Source organism: Xiphophorus hellerii, chromosome 13, assembly GCF_003331165.1.
Source record: "Xiphophorus hellerii strain 12219 chromosome 13, Xiphophorus_hellerii-4.1, whole genome shotgun sequence".
In the NCBI taxonomy this organism is placed as follows: Eukaryota; Metazoa; Chordata; class Actinopteri; order Cyprinodontiformes; family Poeciliidae; genus Xiphophorus; species Xiphophorus hellerii.
In genome coordinates, this window is record NC_045684.1 from 16,913,987 (window position 1) to 16,932,042 (window position 18,056).

The 18,056-nt window shown below is 38.5% G+C and overlaps 1 protein-coding gene across 3 annotated transcripts in view; it reads right to left on the reverse strand.

Annotated features, from left to right (window-relative positions):
- Positions 1-18,056, reverse strand: part of kcnq4 (potassium voltage-gated channel subfamily Q member 4) — a 55,899-nt gene that overhangs the window by 21,924 nt on the left and 15,919 nt on the right. The gene's annotated exons all lie outside the window — the stretch shown is intronic.

Genomic DNA, 18,056 nt, shown 5'->3' on the forward strand with positions numbered 1-18,056 from the left:
ATAGAAAAAGTGTCACAAAAAACACACAGGACATAACACTAATGAGTTAAAGAAATTATTGATCCATAACTTTACACAAACACAAAATGTAGTTATAGAGAACGATAAAGAATCAAAACATTGTGACATTTATTGAAACTGCAGCAAAGTTTCATGGTGATTAATATATTTGCCGTCCTTATTAAAGGTCACATTTTGCCACTATCTGGTGGCCAGAGAGTGAACAGATGTGGCTAATAATATTCATCATCATGACAGAAAAGCAGGCTACATGAATTCCTGCTGATGAACTCAGAAAACTGAATTAGAACAACAAGCCAAAAGGTTTTTGAGAATATTTCAGTTAACGTATCATTTAGTTATGACATACTGTTGTTGCATCTCAAAACAAACCTTTAGAAAATGTTACTGGTGTGAAATGGTAATTTTTTTAAAGCAAGGCGACGACTTAAGTTTGAACAAAAATTACAGTCCCACTCCTGCTTCAGCGCTGCACTGAAATGAAACCACATAAATATTGAATAACTGTGCCTTGTGTTTAAGCTGCTCTCACGCTGGTATAAACAACTCATTTTTTCCAGAGTTATTTCAGATGTAAGGAAGCTTGGCAATTATTTCATTCAGCAAAACACGACTGTTGAGGAAAAATATTTAGGAACAAGTTATGTTAGGTTTGTGAAAAGAAAAAGATATATTCTGTTACTTAAAACGGCAACATCGTTTAGATTAAATTAAAGATTCAAGGATTCCTCAAACACACATGTATGAATCAAAGCAACATTCTAGTATTTGATGAGGAAATTACATTATAACATGAAATAGAGATAAAAAATACCCCCCTATAAGGCTCATAAATTCTCATAAGGAAAGTGATTATACTTGAAAAGATCTTAAAGAGAAATATGCTCCGACAGAAAAATCAATGCATCTTTCATATCGGTAAAGAGAAAGAATAAACAGAAATTTGATGATGCATACTTTATATTTTTTCATTTTATTTAAACATGAAGGTTATTATTTTAGATTTATTTTAATAAATGGATCATTTCTGATCAATTTAGGTTTGCTTTTTCTTCTCTCATGTTTTAGGTAAATTATTTATCAGAAACCTAATAATAATAATAATAAAAAACTCCTAATAAATTAAAAAAATGTAAAAGAATAAATTCTTACTCTTTTTTTAAATGGATAGATCTCAACTATGTCTATGTGGGGAATCACACCATCCTGACGAATCTAACAGTGAATAACTTGGAGGCTTCAAGTTTAGATCTGTGAGTTAAAAACATTCAGTTTTGTTTCTGCTTTTGTTTTCCACATCTTCCTCAGAACCGCCACTTTCATCACAAACAAGGAGGACGACGACTCAGTAAGCAACTTCTAAGGCTGTTGTGCCGTCTGCCTGCATAACCACAGTTTGCAGCCGGTGAGACGCCACAAATAGAAGGACAAAGTGGACCTTCGACAGCTAGGAAGAGACCGGACACCAAGCATGAAAAAACCCCAGATTACCACTGCATGTTTTCTTTTCTCGGTGTGGCGAAGCGCACACAGCGGTTTATGCTTCATAAACGGAATAGTTAGGTTTTTTTTAAAAAGAAGAAAAAAAAACAACTTTGATGACGCTGTGGAAATAATGCATTTTGGTCATTCATCAGCTGAGTAATATGCTGACTAAACTGTCTGACTTTTTTCCCCTCAATTAACTCAAAGCGCAGCGTATGCACGTCCACAACGAGGAGATTAGGTGGGGCAGCATCTCAAATGGTTTCTTTTATTGACCCCTTCTTTAGGACAGGAAACAAAGTGCAGCACAGCGTGGCTTTTATAAAATATAGACGAAGGATTCCCAGAGTTAAAAAGATGAAGAAATAACCTGATTTCTCTTTTTAGCAAAAGTTTTAATCTGCAGTGATGGATTTCCTAAAAGGAATCTGTGTACCAACATTTTTCATATTTGAAGTTTCCAGGAAATACACACATATGAAAATTTTTTATTTTTACAACCTACAAGGCTCTTCCTCAGTGAATAAGATGCATGAAGAGCACTGCCCCTAGTAAAGCAATAGTAAAGCCAGCAAAGACAGGACTGGAGACATTTATAGAAAAGGCAGAGTCATCTTCAGCGACACCAGCAGAGCCTCTGAGGACCTAGAAAGGTGGCTTCTTTTTCCCAGGATGCTTTTGCCTGCAGTGCCTGGAGTGCGGCTGATGGCTTTTTCATCATTGATTAAGGCATAAAGATTTAAAGAATCTAATATGGAGCTTTTTCTGCCATTTTTGGACAAGTATGTTCTGCTATCGTAGCAATGAAAGTAAAACATACTAATAATTATGACATCAAAATGCAGACAAATAACATAAAAAGTAATAGAGGACTTTACAAACAATAATACAAAAAAGGTACAGTCCACAAACTAATCATCTTAATATATCCAGTTTGCGGTGTGTGGGGTAACAAAACCCCTAAATCTTATTTCAAACGGGACGGCCTCAGTATATTTAGATCTTCATTCAGGGAAAGATGAGGCAAATTTGATTTATCTCTCTAAAAGTGTACACAGCTGACTTCTGAGACTTCTGAATACAAGTAAATCATTTTGGAGATTTTAGTGAGAAGTGTCAAGAAATTATATTTGAAGGATACAAGTCGGTGATTTACCAGTGAATAGTGAAGTCAGTCTGCCCTTCCTTTTGTTCAAGCCACGTTTGCATTCAGCCTGAATGCCAATTGGGTGATTTGATGTCAATATAATTACTTTAACTGAATTGTGAGCATCTTAAGTTTAAGGTGTCTCCCTCAAGGCTGCATCCACTAAATCACCCCAGCAGGCTCATTCGCTAAAGCTGAGAGCAGACTCGGTACATTAATTCACAAAGTCACACAATGGAGGACTTGTGCGTCAATGTGTAGAGCCGATTTTCAGCCAGCTGTTTAAGTGAAAAGTTAATATTAAGTTTGAAAAGCGAGAACTTTGTGATAACTTTATCATTACTATTTGCCTTGTGAATCAGAGGCTGAGAAGGACCAGAAAGTAGGTGTAAAAATTGAGGTGCGGCTTCATGTAAATGGATGAGAGTTTGGGACTTCTGTCCAGGAATGTGTCATCTTTTAAACCTAACCCCATCACAAGCCTGCTTTATGTAAGCAAAGATAGTGTATAGAGGGGCGTGCCATGGTGGCGTAGTGGTTAGCGAGACCCATATTTGGAGGCCTTGAGTCCTCGACGCGGCCGTCGCGGGTTCGACTCCCGGACCCGACGATATTTGCCGCATGTCTTCCCCCCTCTCCTTCCCCATTTCCTGTCAGCCTCCTGTTACATAAGGGACACTAGAGCCCACAAAAAGACCCCCTGGAGGGGTAAAAAAAAAAAAAGATAGTGTATAGAAATAAATAAACACTAAGAAAAAGAGATAGATGAGACACTAAATCCATCCATGTGATGCTTATGAAGAGGGAGTCATATTTCTGCTGAGGGAACATTTCCTATCCACCAGCCAGGATGGCCGTCCACCATCAATCCCTCTTTCAAGGAAACGTCAATTAGGACCAAAGGATCAGTTCCACCAGAACAGCAGAGAGGGAAGTCTGCATGGCTTTGACTTAACTAGACCCAACATCTCACTATATAAAAAAAGTTAATTCATTTAAAAGTATGTCAGAACAAATGCAGCAAACTTTGACAAGAAGACGAGCCTCGCTAAAAGGTTTTGTCCTTCACTATTTTTATTTTTAAAATAGTGACGGTCATTTTGATGTCTAAAGAATCCAGTGAGTCTCACTTGAATGCAGCATTGCAGGGCACCTGTTTGAGACAGTGGTACCAGAGTGGGATCAGGTGAACGCTGCGGGCGGTTTAGCCTGCTTTTGTCAGAACCAGCGATGTGGAATGATGTCGTTTCAAATGTGTAATTAAATTGACAGTTTTGATGGTGAAAAATTGTGCAGTTACGCTTTGGTGCTGTCTGAAAGCCTAACTGCACTCCGTCGTCACCATGGCTGAATAATTAACTGCAATGTTCCCAAAATGCAGATTTTTACTGCTCGAGTTTTGGTTCCACTTTTTAAAGTTGCACAAATGCATTCTTCAGTTTCACACATAAACGTTCCACATGTGTACAGATTTAAAAGAACGGTTTATTAGTTCAATAAACGCGCGTGCCAAACCAAAAAGCCTTTGCCAAAAATGTTCAGTAGGAATACGTGAACCATTATGTCCTTAACTCCTAAATGCTTGTTGTTACAAAATTCTAGTCTTCTCCAGACTCAAATTCAAAATATTTTTTTTGGCACTTTTTTATATCATTCTGATTTGAAGAGAAAGTTTTAAACTTGAACACTCAATTAAAGATACTCTCGTATAATTTTCCACTGGTCTAATAAAGAAGGCTTATTATAAAAGATAGTTTGTGAATTTCCTAAAAATTATTGTCTGACAGGTATTGAAACGGATCATTTTGGATTTTCTAATGGGTTTAAAGTCAGTTATTTGGTCAAATGAGTGATGGGTAAAAAAAATCAAATAAAATCAGGATTGATTTGACAAGTCAAAGACAAAACCATGTGAAATTATGAATAACTGCATTTATTCAGTATTATTAAACTTTTGACTTTTAGAAAGTGGAAGAAGGAAAACAACCTCCATTTTCCTCTTTCCATAAATTCTTCACTTTCCAGTCTTTTAAAACTGCCTAGGAACCCTTCATCAAAGAAGACCTTATTTACTACCACCAATATGGAAGGAATAAAAAAGGAAATATTTAATAAACACAACATTAATAAAATGAGCATTTTTGAGCAGTGGGTTCAAAGGGGATTGGCAAAATGCCATGGAGGAAATAACTAACACCGAGTCACTCAGGTGGTTCTCTGAAAGGCTGTCTGTATTAGTAATTGCCCCAGAACTACCAAAAGAGAATAATGCATGTTCTGCTTTATAGAGACAATGTCTAATTTTCTGCTAAATCTAGCCAGGAGTAATTTGTCTCATGGACACCGGAGAGAATCCAAAAAAAAATGCAAACCCAGGGAAACAGGTAAAAGAGAGAAGGATTGGAAAAAAAGCACACCATAACTCTCCGCTGAAACTCAAACTGAATGCCGCTACGCTCCACAAGCTGCTGCACATATGTTTAAAGTGTGCGCACTTTGAATTCAGGGATGTAAAACTCCCGAGGGACGTCGGACGGCTGCAGAAGCAGACAACAAATACATGTTCAGCAGCCTACATGGCAACCAGGCTGCTTCTAATGGACACAAGGCAAGGTGCTGTTACTGCCGTTCTCCTGTAACCATATACAAATAAAAACTGGGCTCTCATGTTACTTTGCGTGGCCTCCCAGGATACTGACAAGCCAAAGCTCTAATAAACATGTATGACAATGTGTGCAGCTGCATTACACTGCGGGCGTGTGTTTGTGTATGTTAGCACTCGCTGCTGTGTGCCAGCAAGTACAGCAAAGAGAAGCAGACCTAGTGGATTGTGAGAAAATGCAGCCTTGATTCAATCACCTCAGTAAAACGGCTATCGGTTACGTACAAACAGCAGCTGGAGGGAGAGGAGAGGGCACTGATGAAGGCAGAGCGGGAGGACAAACCAGAGGCACACAGACACGAGGTGAAAGAAGTAGCATCTCAAAATGAAAGAAGAAGTGTGGAAAAGGTCCTCACCCACAGTCTGAACCAGTGGAAACACAAGAAACTAGAAGGTTCAATCACAGAGGAAAAGTCTGCCACAAGGACATCCACTGGAAAACATGTGGCACCTTTAAAAGCATTATTTCCTTTCTACTCTACATTACATGTCAAGTTACAACCTGTGATTTAATGTGACACACAAAGTAGTCAATAAATGTTAAAGGGAAGGAAAAGGTAAAAATACTGTCTAGTATTTTCCATTACAAATGAAAATGCCAAAATAAACCTCTGATTTTCATTTTCGATTTTAAAACCACAAATTACTATCACTTTTACTTTACAAAAATGCAAAAAACGTTGTTTTGTGTTGGTCAAACACATCTAATCCCAACAAAACACATTGATGTTTGAATACGTTTGCGAGTCACAGTGCACATACAGATGTAAATATGCACTTGAACACATCTAGTAGAACATAATATTTATTTTTAGGGGGCTCTATCTCGGATATATCAGTAACAATGTCAAACCCAGCACTTTGGGTATACAATTACATGCAGCTCTCCAAATTGTATAACAGCTGGGTTGAGGAACAAGCAATAAGTACTAGAACAACAGCATTTTCTATCCAAAGGATGAGGGGGGAGTGGAAAAGCAGTGAGTGAAAAAGAGGAGGGCAACTGTCGTCAGCAGGGGACGAGAAAAGAGGGGGGAAAAAAGCAGAATAAGGTGGAAACAGTAGAAAGATATTAATAGCATTTCAGTCTCTTTAAATAGTGACTGCAGACGAAATGTGCTCAGGTAGGCTGCAGAGTACAAGCGCAAGCAGAGCTTAGAACGGGCATTGCTGCAGGCGTCTGAGTAAGACCCCCTCCTACTCCTCTTTCTGGGACAGCAAACTTTTTTAAGGCAACAACTAAAAAAATACACACGCAAACAAATAAGAGACGAAATGTGCAATTTCTGAAAGGAATAAAAAAAGCTGACTGAGCAATTCATGGGCTATAGTGACGATGCATGCGCCACAGCGTGGGTGTGTTTTTTGTGTGTGTGATCACCTGACATGAAAGTGTTGAACAGAAGAAGAGAAACCTGTTTGTTTTTGCTTTGAAGGCCGTGACCTTCAGAATGTAACGCGATCAGATCAATTATTCACATCTTTGGAGGTCATGAGAGAACCAGCAAGCCGAGCTGCTTACGTCCACTCCTGGACACTTCAGCACAGATTAGTAGTTTTACGACGAGCGTAGTGCTGCTCAGCTGAAGGATCAAACGCAGCCACTGACTGCTGGCGCTGCCACCTCACCGACCAAAGATGACGCTTTTATAACACACTGCCAAATAGATCGACACATTTACCTGCTGGAGATTCTCACCTCTGGTTTTACAGCCCTTAAAATAACACTATACATGCAAAGGTATCCATAAGTCTTGAACTTTTTCGTTTTGTCACTTAGCAACCATAGCCCTCAGTGTACTTTCTCAGGATCAGCAAAAAGTAATACATCCTTGTGAAGTTAAAATAGTTGCACATGGTTTTAAAAGACCTTCATGACTAAAAAGAAATCTAGAGATACACGATATTGGATTTTTGATCGATATTTGATATGCCAATATACTAAAACTCATTTGGCCGATAATCGATACAGATATTTTCTTGGCTAAACCTTCTTACTGACACTATATTGCTTTCTCTACTGAGGAATTAAAATACTGCATTATCCTTGTCAATTTAGCATGGCAGCAAAGACAAATGATAAAAAGGAGGCTGAAACTTTCATGTTTAATGTCAAATTTATTCATGACATTTGCTCTCTCTCAGACAATGACAACACTCAAACAGTGCAAATTTAATGTTGTGCTGTGCTGCAGGCATCATTGTCACTGGTTTGTTATGTAAAAACTAAGCCTTTTATATCGGTGAGTTATTTTGTCTGATATTAAATTTTACAGCTAATATCGGTCGATACCAATACCATGCCGATAATATCGTGCATCCCAAAAAAAAAATCTGACAATGAGCTTTATGTGTGTATAAATTAGCGCCTTTTCTTCTTTTTACCACTAAATAAAATCCAGTCCAGCCAGTTGCTTTTAGTGGATACCAAATTAGTCAACACAGTCTCCTTCTGTGCTGCTTAAACTCAGTATGAACCCAGCTGTTCAGTGAAAGCCTCGGAGGCTTAAGGGAACATCCGTCAACTAAGTTTAACAAACAAAGAGTTGGATTTAAAAACAACAACCCAAGCTTTTAACATGGGTTTCCCCGAGAAAACTTGCTAGGGCAGTCATTCATCCAGCGGCCCGTCGTGTTTTTGAGTTAAAAAATGTTCGACAGAAAATTTGAAAATATCACTTGATAATTATGTGTAATTAAAAGATTGGAAAATTAATACATGAACACCAAAAAAAGTCTAAAAATGCCAACATTTTAAAAAGCCTTAAAAGAATAAGTAATGCTTAGCCTGATGGGGGCACAAGTAAAGCCTGGTGGCCCGCCAGGCTTGTAATACCCTGGGGGAAACTTGTGAATTATTAAAAGAAACAACTCTTTTCTACAATGAAGGTAATTCAGAAAACGTGGTATTGTGGGTAGTAAACTAACAGTACATCACCAACAACCCATAATCCCTACTGTGAACCATGGTAGTGGCAGCATTATGGTGTGGGGATTCTTTTCTTTCGCATGAACTGCAGAGATGGTCAGATGTTATGGAAAGATGAATCGAGCTGAATAAAAAGGAATCGTGGAACGAAAACTGAAAATTTGATAGAAGGAGGACATGACCAGTGGCGCCCCCCCATGGCCACCTCTTGAAAACTGCTTGGAAAAATTAAAATTTTGTGGAGACACATGGCTGCACACGGCTGGCCGGATGTTGGTCACAAAGGAAATGTGCAGAGTTGTTTTTTTGTTTTTTTTGCTGTGAGGTTACAAAATGTCAAACAGTTCAAAGGGTGTGAATGTTTATGCAAGGCGCTGTTGTGAGATAAATAGTAAAAGAGATTATTTTAAAAAGGGCTGCACAGTTAAATGTTAAATGCTTTTTCCAGGTTTTATGTGCTATCCATAAAAAAAAGCAACATTTTAGTGTCGGTTCCCTGAAGCATGAGGTTTAATGAAGCAGAAATAATCCCAAAAATCCAAGTGACATTTTCAGTGTTTTAACTGTTTCTCTAAAAATTGTTTCCAAACCACAATCCCAAACACTATCGCTGAAGAACAGAACGCTCTGACGCTCTCTTGTTTAATTTACCCCGCTAGTTAAACATTACACTTAACCAAACTCTTAAGTCTCAAAACCACATTTTCACAAATGTTTTTTTTTGTTGTTTTTTTTTTTGTCGTTATTCCTTAAGATCTATTTGGGACAACACATTGTTCAGCACACTCTTTCCCAGATACAAGCAAGGACATTAACCTGTACTCACATGGTATTGCAGCAATCAATCCAAACAGTTTTACTGCTAAGCTCCAGCTATCTGTTCAGTTATGGTTACAACTTCATTGTCAGGGTTTTTGGAAAGCTGCTTGTGATATAAAGGGAGGACACACCTGGCTTCTCACAGACCATATAATGCATTCCCAGAGACCATTGTTTCTCCAAGTGGAAATTGTGACCTTGGCTGTGGTTCTCATGTGTCAAAACATGGCAGACTAGTATCATTTCTTACTGGAATGCAAAAAATATCCTCACAAGTGTATCCAGAATGCTGACGTATTACGCAAACAAGAAAAATAGTCTGATGCTGAGAACTATGGGCACAAATCAGAGTGAAATACGTCAGCTTTTAATGTAGTGCTTAAAAGAAAACTTAACACTCAAGATGCAGAAAATGTTTGTAATTCTAATTTAGCTTTGCATTCTTGTGGAAAGGAATTTGTCTTTCACCACCACTTGTATTTCTGAATCAGTTTTATGCATTTTTGTGATCGTCTGATGCACAACCAAAGCAGGAATCTACATAAATAACTCAACTTATGGGTGTGCATCTTGAGTATAACGAGGAAATGTTTACACAATCTTTACAGTTCAAGTTAACAGGACAAACAAATCAGACTGGACAGTCAGAATAGAGACTCTTGAGTTAGAATCAGTAGAAACTAACTTTTTTGATCATGTCATTGTGTAATTTGATAATCTGCGAATAAAGATTATATAAGGTGGGGTGCAAGGCTTTACACTAGGCCACTTTTTTTGAGAAACTATTTCTTCCCTTTTAACTCAGAATATGTGGTATTAAAACGTCCCTCACCGTATTTCTGTCATTACATTCCCAGGCAAGATTATAGTCACTCACCGTGTCCATTAAATCAGATTATTTCAGCTTAATAGATGGAAAACTAGCAGGTTTTTTTTATCATCCTGAAAATGAAAGAAAATCAGCACTCAATGAGATGCAATAAGGCCATAAGAGGCAGCAAACATCAATGTCGTCATGGAGTCAGACCAAAAAATTACTTTACATGTAAAATCTATAGCTAAATCAGCCTACAGACATCATGAAAAGTAAAGTGTTTCCTGTCATTACTGGGTAAAAACAAGAGCATGTCTTTACTTTCAATAGATTTGATTAATTTCTGGGGAAAAATAAACAGAGAATGCACTTTTTCTCTAACAGGATGGAATTAAAACTATGGTGTATGCTGCTCAGGTGTGATCCTTGAATATCCGAGACTGTAGCCGAGCAGAGAAAGCCCTCCATTTTAAATGCTTATAAAGACTAATTACTGCATATAGAATATTTCCGAATCACATTTTTGCCACTCGTTTGGTGAGAATATTAATTTCGAAAGCAATCACCCGATGTTACAAAGACTTTCGACAGTGATGCACACTCAAGATTTTACACCTGCCAAAATCTCAACAATATTCAATATGAAAAATGTTTTATTAATCATAATTATGCAGTATCCCAAGTAGATGTAGTTTTTTGTATTAAGCGTAAATTCAAACAGAGCATTTTTAGACATGTGGAAGCAAGCCGCAGTTATTTTTCTTTTCTCTTTTGCACTTAAAGCTGGTGGTGTCTGGTTGTTCTGAGGAGTAATTATGCAAAAACAGGGTGCACGGCTGGCTGGAGGCTGAAGAAAAATGTGCAGAATGACCACATATTTAAGTAGTAAATGGAGTGAAATTAAAACGTAACCGCAGAGGGAGCATAAATTTGTGACGTGAGAACGGTTTCATTGGAGGCTGCTTGCACATGTTTCAGACTTTGTGTGTTATCTAACAGGACTGTTGATTCACGGTAATTTCTTCGTAATTGGCGACGCTTTGACTAGCGAGATTCAGACGTGTGTGTATTTTACAACTTTAGGATGATTCAGTGTGAAATTGTTCTCATAAAGTTTCATAATTTATGTGGCTGCAGAAAAAAAAGTGGCCTTACCCACATTATTTACATCAGTTGCCCACAAAGCTGGAGTAATGACCATAATGAAAACCCCAATGAGCTGATAATGAGGTGCGCTTTTGGGTTCATCAACAGGAAATAGAAAATGATTTCTTATTGCAGCCCAGTTTACGGTGTCCAGCGTATGATATTCTCAGGTTTGGGGCTGCAGTCAGAGAAAAACACAACACAGACTGGGAGATTCAGCAGCGAGAGATTCAGAGCGGGAGATTCCAGCTACAGTTACCTGTTGCCTACCAATTAGCCTACATACATTTTTATTTGCCGCCCAGACAGCTTCTTTACACAACTTGTAAAGGAGCTTGTAAGATGTTCTCTAATTGCAGCTCAGACTTCTTGCAGCTCATGTTGCATTGAGTGATCTTCAGATGCAAGTCTGGATGCAGTTGGATTTATAATAGGGATATAAAAAAAAAAAGACCACAAGAGCGTCTGCATCGCACATTTTGTTTAGCTCGAGGTTTTAATGAAGTATGAGAGTGTCGGAAAGAAGGTTTTATTCACTTTATTTATATAAATTAATTACTGAGCTGGAAAACTTCAAATATTTATTTTGTTTTCATATGTTAAATGTTTCAGATCAAACAAATTTTACTATCAGGGAAAAGATACCTGGAGTAAATTAAATGTGAAAAAGCAATTGCCACATAAACCTTATAACAGGTTGTGCCAACGTTTGAGGCTACCAGGAGATGATTTATGATTAAAAGCTCACACTGTGAGTAGAGCTCTCAAACACATTTATTTTGGATTTTGAACAGTTTGCTTCAGATTGTCCTGCTGCATAACACAAGTGTTTTAGATCTTAAGATCCTGAACTGATGAAGAGACATTCTTCTTCAGGATTTTCTCAGAGAGCAAAACATTTGATTTCATGAATAAGTAAAAGTGCCTCAGACCATCACAATACCACCACCATGTTTTACTGTCATTATAATGTCCTGTTTCTGCAACTGGTAGTTTCATGACAAATGATACAGAATACAAAGCGTCCTAAGAAGCTTCAAAATAATAGCCAGAATATTTTCTCAAAGGCCGTCAGAGTCTCTTCTTATTATCGAGAGGGAACAAGCGTAAGAGAAGGATGAACAGGTTTGCCATATCTTACGTGATTTACACCAAAGAACTTCAGATTTCACTCAAATGATGTTGATGTTCTAACAGAAGATGGGAAACAGTCATGTAATGTCTCACAGGTTTACTGAAATGAACACCACCCCACGACCCAAAACACATGTACACCCTACACACCCCCAGCCCACTCTACCGAACCTATGACTGGATTTAAAGCCAATCATCATTACTCTGTGACACGTCTAATCTGGTTTCATTGGCAGCAGGGACCTCAGGTGATGTATTACGCAGCTCTTCTGGATTGAGAAGCAAAACACAAGAAAGTGGTGGCGGTGACATCTGAACTCACTAATGGGATTGGCCCTGTAACAACTTTGAGGTTACAGAGGTGTGAGAAAGTGAGCAGAAGCCACCACCAAACTTGGTAGTCAGCAGTTGTGGAGGAGAAACTGACAGGGTTCCCAAAGAGCACAAAGAATGCAAATTGTTTACACATTGCTATGTATGCAAGACATTGAGTGGATTTTGTCAAACATCATGTCGTCCACATCTACGAAGTATGTGTGATGTCTTTGACCGACTCCGCTTTGTATGGCGTTGGTGTATTGGGATGAACAGTACTAACTCTGCAGAGGGACTTGTTTAAGCAGTGTGTACACGCGCATGATTGACAGCAACCAAAACCTTCTTCTGTGCTCTCAACTATCCGTCTCATATTAGAACATAGTAACGGTTCTAACAAATACATTTTTATAAAAGCAACATACTCCATCTTTAAATCTTCTTCAGTGCAAACTGAGCAGCTGCATAAGTGAGGTAGTTGCTGTTGGTTGTTGTAGCATTTCAGTTTTTTATGCATCTTTGCATGTTTGTGTTACATATTGAGTCTCAGAGTTGTGATCTTTATGCCACAGGTTTTTTTTAATTTATTTTAGAGATGTTCAAAGACCTTCGGTCGCCTGGCGAATCCGGTGATTAAATTCTGCATGCCACAAAATCAATCAAAGATGGGCAATGCTGAGAGAATATTTTCTTGGAGCAGCACATTTTTCTACGTCACTGACAGAAATGTGACAGCGTAGAAAATGTCACTGTTAATAAAATCAAAACGACTGGGCTTCATAATCCCTCACTTGGGATTGACCAGGTCTAAAATTGGCAGCTACTACAAAGAATTAACAAAACCTTTAGTCTCTTTCTACCAAATATCTTACAATGTGTCTATTTTCATTCAGGGAATTTTGCATTTTTCTAGGGTTGATGGGAGTTGAAAGTTGGTGCAAGTTTGCTTTAAAATAATGTTGCACTAAACTCAAAGATTTAAAATAGGGTGTACCTTATCTTTGTCATGAATGTTCTTCTTCCTGTCTAAACAAGTTTATTTTAACTTTATGTACTTTAACCATTTGCAGATGAGGGTAAGAAGGAAAAGTGCCAAAAGACACATGAATGAAAAGATGCGATATTTGAGGAATTGATCACTAGCTTAGAAACTTTATGTAGTGACATAAAAATAGCTTCATCTTTCATATGTTAAGGGAAATTGTGAGATTATTTAGGCATTAAGGTGAAAGAAGACATAGAAATTCAGTGGAAATTTAGGTAGGAGAGTATATCAACTCTGACAGATTTAGCCAAGTTCTAAAAGCATATTTGGTCAAGACTTTTAACACAGGTTGCAATAACGATTTCAGAGGCTAACAATCGACTCACTTATTAAATTTCGTCAAGGGACTTCTTTAAAGATTGCCTTTCATTGTGGAAAAATAAATTACTGATGCCTGAAAGGCAGACGGTCCTAAAACCTATTTTTAATTTTGAGTAATAATCAATTGACAGTTAGACAAATAACAGAGGTAAAAGAGTAGAATCAATAGAACATCAGTTACTTAGCTAAACGTTCAGAAAATAGCCGCAGAGTGATGCATCGGTTGGCATCGTAGCTTTGCAAGAGCGTTGCGGGTTGAATCCTGGCTTGGGCTCTTTCTGATAAGACCGTCTCAGGGGGCTTTTTCTCCAAACTAGCTCCAGTACTGAACTGCTGCTAGTGCTTGTGGAGTACCAGTTTTCTAAGTTTCATCTGCCACTAACTCTGTTTCTGCCCATATCAAACTAGAGCATTCCAGGTCAAGAGGAAAGGACTACTTTTGTGGACTCAGATTCTAGGGTGGGGATATGCAGGAATACTGAGATACTGCATTGCGATAAAATTAAATAAAACTGATATTGGATCAAGCATGAATTAGACATTTACAGAGCTGTAATGAGGGGACACTCAGCTGTCTCTCTTATTATAGAAACCATTACTGAGCCAGACTTTGAGAAGCACTGGAACCCTGGAAGCACTTTTGGTAGGAAAACACAGCCAGAGAACCAGAAGTCCTTGGAGCAGAGGTGCCAAGTCCAGTCTTCAAGACCTTCATCCTTCAACTTCACTATGATTCCCTGAATCAAATGGATAAATCCCATCATCAACATGTCATTTAGCTCTGCAGCAGCCCGATAACAAGCCATGCATTTCATTCAGGTGCGGTAGAGCAGGTATTCATCTAAGTGGTGCCCAAAGTCGGTCCTCGAGGGCCGGCATCCTGCAAGTTTTAGTTCTCTCCCTGGTTTAACGCACCTGGATCAAACGACGGCTTGTTAGATGGCCTAAGAACAACACTGACATGCTGAAAAGGTCGTTGCTACCACCAGGGAGAGAACTAAAACGTGCAGGATGCCGGCCCTCAAGGACCGACTTTGGGCACCCCTCATAAAGGTTGCATCATAGTAGCTCTCAAGGACTGGATTTAGCTGCTTTAGAAGGAAAATGAATGATAGGAATATAGATCACAAAATTTGTTGTCCTTTAGGGACGGTTGATGTCATGGCTGCTCAGATTATCCCAATATATTACCTAAGCTGCCACAAACAATGTCAAAAGAAATTTTTTTCTACTGAAGTATGGACAGGGTTGAAACATAAATAAGGAGGCTCAGTAAAAAAAATTGTTATGGTGTGCATGCTTTCTTGTGACAGAAAAAGTAAAACATTTATAGGAATTAAAGCTATAAATGATACAAAGGGAGTTAAAGGAGGAACACCTCCACATTTCTTCTGTGTCACCTCACTTAATTTATCCAAAGACAGCCTCACTTGTTGGCTTTGGACTGCAGCGTAGATCACTAATCCACCAGCGTATGTATGCCAGGTGCCAACAGGTGTGACGGGATCCACGCAGAAAACAAACACAGCTAACGTTATCCGTGCTGCAATTAGGGTTCAGCACCACAACCCGGGTCACACCACACGGGCTGCGTTCCTCCTCAGGCCAAGTTTCAACACCGTTTGACTTCTCCGTCTGTCTCTGCCTATCTCCGTGTATCTGTCAGTGTTTAAGTGAAAGACACTTTCCAGAACTGTGTGAAAAAGGCTTACATCACCTCCCGCCTCCAAGCGAAGACACTTTTCATGTAAACATGCAACACGTTCAGTGTCACTTTGCCTGTGTCATCAGCCACTTCTTAGCTGCAAAACATGTCAAAGGAAACCACATTTTAGTAAGTTAATAGCACAATCCATAAGAGTGGGTAAAAGAGCGCAGGCAGAGTGGGATTATGTTTTTGTTTTGTTTTTCCTGGTGGAATAAGGAACACTGCTCATCACGCGTTTTTATTCCTACTAACAGTAAACACAAGTACAATAAATATTTTTTCTGGCTGAAGTCCATTCAATCCAAAAAAAAAAAAAAAAACTGTGCATGCTGCAAAGTCCTTTGAGCCACAACCAAGCACAACATCAAAGTGGTGCGTTACAGCGTGAAGAAGTGGCCATCTAGTTCTCCAAATTTTGAGATTAGTTCTCAGTTTAGTCGGGCCCACATAGATGAACAAAAACTAATAATTTTAACAACTTTTAATCTCTGCTGCTTGATTTTAAGGCATAGTGTCGTTTTTTTTTTCCCCTCTCTGACAAACATCTCCCTGAGGATGAAACAAAAACATGAAGAGAATGCATCAAGTTTACTGTCCAAGTCCATGAAACATATAATGCCTAGAAAAAGCTTCCTATTGTGTCAAAACTTAAAACTACAATGCGTTTCACTTGTTGAGTTAACACAAACTAGAGCACGTCTGAATTATAAGAAATCGATGCATGTTTTAAATTTCTTTTAAGAAGAAATGAAAATTGTGGCGTGTTGCATCACTGAAGATACAGCTGCAACAAACCGCTGGAGTTATAATGAGCCTAAATTACACACAGGTGGAGTCTATTTACTAATTGAGTAATCTTTCTTTATTTGGGTGCAGCAGAGTAGGATTAGTAAGTAAATAAAAATACAAGCCACTCTTTTTATTCGTAAAATATTGAAAAACCTATAATCTTTTCCTTCATCTTTTAAGTTATTATAACTCTTAGTTATAACAACAAGTTCTTCTTGTCATAACTCTCTCTTTGTACTCTTTTTAACTCACTTCAGTCAATTAGGTGATTGGACAGAGAGAGGAAGGCCAGCTACATAATTTATGCCATAATTAATGCCTTCTGAGTTAAGACGTCTGAGATCTTCCTCTTGTTTTCGTTCTGTCCGTTGTTGTGTCGTCACAAAGCCTTTCAGGAGATCCAGCCTGCAAACCTTTATCTTTTGGTTTAGGCATCTAAAAGTTGCAGGTCACTAGCTTTCGAGGACTAGACTTTGGCACCTCTAGTGTAGGATATCTGAACTGGAGGCTTATTTATCATGTATCAGTTTAATAATAAATGGTAATTATTAGGTGTGTACTGATTGTAGTCGTCTAGCCGATCACCAGAATTCAATACGTTTCAACTGCCAATTTTTGGTGACAATTTTTGTCTGAAAAGTTGCCAAATATAACAAATTCGCCAAATGGATGGATTGATTATTTTTTTCTTTCACTAGACCAGGAGAGTCGGAAAATCCAGTGGAGGAACTGTGCGTGTATGGAAGTGATTAAAAGTCTCTCTGTGATTTTAAAGTCAGACATGAGATGAAGTAAGAACAATAAAACAAGATATTACCATTAATTCAAAGACTTGCACGACTCCCCTTGATAACGCTCACTACGAGGCACAGCTCGGACGTTACAGGACCTAGCAGCTCGAGGCGGGGTGTAAAATGATTGATTGAGAAACGACGTCTGAAACGAGGGAGAGAGGAAGAGGGATAGAACATATATAGTACGGTAATATATATTCAGACAGGAACAGGAGGGGTGAGCGGTAGCGATGACCACAAAGAGTTAGTATCAGTCTGGGAGAGATAATGAGGAAAAAATAGTGGACAAGAGACAGAAAGAGGAGGTTGAATAATGGATTGGACAGACGAGAGACAGCGAGACAAGGAGAGCCAGAATGGAAAAAAAAAAAAAAAAGCATCGTCTGTGAGGTCTCATCACACACTCGCTGACATTGCTTTAATCTTGGGGCCAAGAGGAGAGCAGAGGATCCACACACACACATGCACCCAGACACACACAGTTGCAGGGTGAACATGGCTGCCGGCATCTAGCAGCAGATTTACGCTGCATGTTTCTGTTTGTGTGAAGCAGCATCAGCATCTGCTCTTTGTAAAAGGAGAAGGAGAAGAAAACGGAGTCCAGCAGAACTTCTGGATGAAATCATAACATCCAAAAATGAGGACGGTTTCATTTGGCAGGTTTATGTCTGTGTTTTATGCCTTACAATAGCTCTTTTCTGTGCTTTTAATGTGAAAACGCGTATTGGCACCAAATGAAATTTTTTTTCTTCACTGATAGCCATTCATTGTATTCAGTCAGTGTTGTGAAAGTGACACTAAATCTCTGTGCTCAAGGCCTCAGCTGCAGAAAATGTACAAAGAATTGCAAAAATCATTCACACCACTTGATTTTTTTCACATTTTGTAACAAAAATAAACACATTAACGTATTTTATTGAAATTGTA